Source organism: Onychomys torridus, chromosome 7, assembly GCF_903995425.1.
Source record: "Onychomys torridus chromosome 7, mOncTor1.1, whole genome shotgun sequence".
NCBI classification, from domain to species: domain Eukaryota; kingdom Metazoa; phylum Chordata; class Mammalia; order Rodentia; family Cricetidae; genus Onychomys; species Onychomys torridus.
Genome location: NC_050449.1, coordinates 66847836 through 66853306, shown reverse-complemented (window position 1 = coordinate 66853306; position 5471 = coordinate 66847836).

The window sequence follows — 5471 nt, the reverse complement described above, 5'->3', positions numbered from 1 at the left end:
TAATATGAATTTTGCCCTCTGTGACCATGTAACTCATCTTGAAAATGTCCATATCTCTCTCTCTCTCTCACACACACACACACACACACACACACACACACACACACACACAATTCATTTCACTCTGAGAAGCTGACCAACACATACATTTAAGCATTCCCCCACCTAAAACCACTTTCAGTGTGGTATATCAGTACAAGTTCTTGTATCTACATACCTACACATGGAAAGATAAAATCAGAACACAGCCATTAATTTCATACTCCCAGAAAAATGTTAAAAAAAAAAAAACATGAATTCTAAATGAGAAAAGGGATGGGGGAACAAGCGGTAGACACTGAATTTTTGAGCCAGGGGTCTCTACTGAGTGTGTGCACCAGCATTACTTAGAGGTGTGTCCAGCTCATGGCCCTGGACCACTTATGGCTGAGGACAGATGTGACCATCGCCCAACACTTAAGCACAAACTTACAACAGTATGAGGTTTTGCAAGTTTTTTGTTGTTGTTGTTGTTGTTGTTTTGCTTTGGTTTGGCTTTTGGTTTGGTTTTGTTCCATTTCTGTAACCCTATATAGATTGTTGGGTGTTAATTTTGTAGATGACATCACGTCACAACGTCAAAAGGCTAGGCATGCCTACAAGGTTTGGTACATCACAGATCATGAAGACTCCAGGACCCAACACTCTCTGTGGGCACTGCCTCATGTACATAGACCCACATACAGTTACATACATAATTTGAAGAAATGTACATACATATGAATTTCTTGAACTCAATACAGAAATCATAACTAATATTAAAATAATAAATAGATAAATAAATAAATAAATAATCTTCTTAAACCAAAACATTTTAAGAGCTAACTAAAGAAAAACCAAAGGTGAGATTCAAGCAGGAGAAGCAAAGTTGTTGGAAAGAGAATAACCCAGTACCCCAAGCTATCAACTACCTCCTTTGACACCCTCCCTAACCCAGCAACCTCCTTCTTTCTCTTAGGAGAAACACCAGTGTTTTGGGGCTGAGGAGGAGGCTGGGGACCTGAGGATGTGAAGGCTTCTCTCGTTCGTAGAATGGATGTGCCCTGGGCTAGCCTGGTAACTACCCTGCTCTTTCTCTTCCCTCAGGCTAAGTTGTCAGGGCAGCTGGCTCACTCCTGTCCTGGAGAGTCGTGGGCCAAGTTTTCAAGGGTGAGAATGTCAACGTGTTTCTGAAAAAAACACACCAGAATGTGATGGTTTTCATACATAGAGTGTAAGAGACATAAACCTATAAATAACCATCTCCAATTAACCTTCCTCTACCTTCCTTGTCTTCCAAATTGATCCAGGCTCTCCCTCCTCCAGAAACCAATTACAACTGGCACTTGCTTTTCTTCACATGCACTTTTTCTTGTTTATGCTGCTTCTGCTGGCTTGTTATAACTCATTCCTGCAAAGTTATGAGCCAGGCTGGGTTTTCAGTTTAACTAAATTTTATTTGCAATCTTTTAGATCTGTTCAACAATTCATCCTTCAGTCAATGACACTTAAAGGGAAAAAAATGTCCACCAAACAGATTTGGATTGAAGGGTGAGAATTGGAGCAAACCCAAGTCCAAGTGTTAGATTTAAGGGAGAGTTTGTCTCTGGCATTCTGCTATTCTCTCCAGCTCCTAGGACGGCCCTCTATTCAGAATCTGTTCTCCTTCCCTGTCACCATGTGAATGATAATCTCCATTTCTACATTATCATTTTACTGCCTCTCAAGTGCCTTGTCCCCACCAGCATAATGTATGTTCAAATATTTCACATCATAAGATGTTTGCGGTGCTCTCGTTACCTTAGCATTCATTACTTTGAGATCTTTTCCACCTCAGTTATGACCAAGTTAATTTAAAGAGTTTCCAGCTGTCACTCCCACATCTTTGTGGCTAACATCTCTGAAACATAACAAACCTGCTTTCCTCACCCCTCCCCCCCACACACACACAGAGAAGCAACTCTGGTCAAAATTACCAAATTCTCCCTCCCTGCTAAGACTAAGGAATGTTTTTCAACTGTGAAGAGAAAGGAAAGCATAAGGTCAGCAGACAGTCCTCAGCCCCTAGCTCCCTTAGTCTCTCCAGAAGTCTACAGTGCCACCACCTCCTTCCGAAGTACGCCTTTATCCCAGCTATTGTGATGCCAGGCTCCTTATGTCTATTCCCCTTATTATTCCTTCTTGGTTGCCTTTCTTAAGTCCTCTTCCTCTGTCTGCCTTCTGACAGTTATTCCCCACCTACTCATCTACTTAATTAAAATCCTATCTTGAGAATATCTCAGAGACCCAGGCACCTAGGTGCCAAGCATTCTCAAATGTACCTTTCTAACCCTGACCTCTCCTCAGGTTCAAACCCAAATGTCCATTTGCAAGCCCAGAAGATGTCTGCTGAAAATGTCTTACTGTGTATTTAATATACGAAGCTCAAGGTTAATAGAGTCAAGACACACTTGCTTGTCCACCCCAAAGCCTGAGGCTCTGTGAGCTTCCCAACCTTGCTCAGTGAGTGCTCTTGGTCCTTCAGCTCATATCTCATCTCACCTGTACTGTCAAATCATCCTTCTGTACACTGTGTGAATATACATCACTAAGATTACTTTAATAAACAAGCTGACTGGCCAGTAGCTGAACAGGATAAAGTCAGGTGGGAAAGCCAAACTGCAAATGATGGGATGAGGAAGTGCAGAGTCAGAAGAGTTGCCAGAGAGACGGAGAACAAGTCTGACACATGAAATGGTCTATAGGTAAAGGCCACCAGCCTCAGGTCAGCACATAGATTAGTAGAAATGGGTTAAGTTAGGGTTGGGGATTTAGCTCAGTGGTAGAGCACTTACCTAGCAAGCTCAAGGCCCTGGGTTCAATCCTCAGCTCCAAAAAAAAAAGAAAAGAAAAGAAAAAAAAAGTGGGTTAAGTTGTAAGAGACAGTTAGTAATAAGCCTGAGCTATTGGCCAATCATTTATCATTTATATTAAGCCTCTGAGTAATCATTTGGGAGCAGGCAGTAGGGACAGGAAAACTCCTCCTACACACCTTCCATTCATCAGTCCTCAGTCCGATATTTCAAGTTCTAGCCATGAGACACAAGCTGTCCAGCTCACAGGACTTCCCTCACTACTGCCTGAAGGTGGAACACCATCTTTTCACTGATGCCATGGCCTCCTACATCCCCTCTTTTGGTTTTAATCTTGCTTTCCCTACAGCCCATCCTCCACACAGTAAATAGATCAGATAGGTTAATAAAAGAATGTGTCTCCCTTGACTAACTTCCAGCACACAGCATTTGATTACACTTGGAATGACATCTAACTCTTCACTCTGTATTTATTTCCCTGTGGTGAGCTTTACGGTTTCCTCTAGAATACATTTTCTAGTTTTCATTGTTAATATCTATTGTATACAGCATTGAGCTACCCAGGACACTTTCAAACAAGTACACATTACAAATCGAGCATTCCCCTTTTCCCACCCTACTGTTTCTCGCCTCCTTTAGTCCCCTTTGACACCCTAGAGCATTTTACTTCTACTATCATGTCACACATACACACATGACTTTAGTTATCTATATAAACTCTGGAGGCCGCAAATCTTCCCACACAGCCTTTCTTCAAATTATAAACTTAAATTAGTATCTGTCAAACTTGAGTGTCAAATGGATGATTCTAAGACAGGGACAGGAAATATGAGAAATGAGCCTAGAGCATCTTGTAGTGCTATAAAGAAAGGAATCATCAACACACACACATACAACATATACAGACACAATATATATTAACACATACACATTATATATATGTAAACACACATATGCATACAACATATATACATACACACCCACACATGCATACACAACAAATATATACACGTGTATACATACAACATACAAATACAATATACACAAATATATACATACAACACATTATACACAAAATACTTGCAGACAATATATGCATATGCATACACATATACATGCATATGTACATGCCACATAGACACACATACATACAAAACCCACATACATTCCACACATACAATAGGCCAAAAGGACAGAAAAGCCAGGTATAAGAATGCTAAAATTATTTGAACAATGATATAAATAAAGTAAATGATACAATAAATTTTATAATTAGATTTTATAACCCAAAGTTTAAAGCCTCCAAGTCCACTTGTAAGTCAATATTGGATAAATTTGTAAATGAGAGGAAACCAACTTTTCATCAAGAAAAAATCCAAGTATGTTGTGCAGATTTCTTAGAAATCTGACACACTCAATTCAAGCCAGGAGATCAAGGTGAATGTTGCAGAATGTTTGATCACGTTGTGAAACTCTAAGACTCTGTTAATAAAATTAACCTTGGGTCAGGGGGCGGAGCCAGTGACTAGTTGATAGGAATCAGCCATAGAGAGGTCGGAGGACCCAGGAATACAAGATAGAGAGAGATACAGGAGGGAGTAGGGAAGAACTGAGAGATTCATAGTCCTTTTTACTGGGGATTAATAGAGAGACACTTGCTTCTCTTGCTGGGTCTCCAGCCAAAAAGGAAGGTCAGCTGGTTGCTTCTCAGCTTCTCTGATCTAGCAAGTTTTTACCCTGACATCTGACTCCGGAGTCTTTATTGGTAAATAGAATGATAGAGACTTTGTTAAAAACCTACATTTGGCAGCCATGACCAAGCAGGACCAGTATAGTGGGTAGCCATTCCAGCCTTGACCTGGAAGTTCCAACCCCCATTGAAGCATCGGTCACGCCTATAAGGCGGGGCTGAGAGAGGATGCTGAAGACCCAGGATCCAAAAGAGAGGCTTCTCTTGGTTCCAGGACCCTGGACACTGGAGGTAGACTGAGCAGAGTTCTCCAGAGAACACCGCAGGACTGCGCCATACCTTTCCCAGGCCCTGCAACCTATCCCTTCATTTGTAAGTCACCCCACAAAATAAACCTCCCTTTTAACTATGTGGAGTGGCCTTAATAATTTCACCAATAGACCAGAAATCCCACCAGGCTGCCTTCTGAGAGTCAGACTGTGGAGCTGCAGGATGCAGATGGTAGTCAAAAAATATATATTAGCAGCTTCAGGTGTGGCTGCTAAACCAACAGTAAAACAGGTAAACCCCGTGAATCCCAGTGACAGTCACACCCCTAAAAGCAACAGTATTCAAAATCTGCTCTTCCTCACGTACCACTGACCTACCCTAATCATGAAGTTGATGTCAGAGAAACTCCACTGTGGGGGTCTTACTGTATACCTGACCAGTTCTCTTCAGAACTGTCCAAATCACAAAAGCAGGAAAATCTGAGATGCTCCCTCATTTTAAAAGGAGACATGACTACCTGAATACAACTTGTCGTCACAGGTGGAGTTCTGTCATAGAAAGAAGACATCTGGAAGGAGGAGTCTAAGCACTTATCATTCTCAGTGGGCCTTGAAAGCCTATGTCGTATTTCTACATAGAAT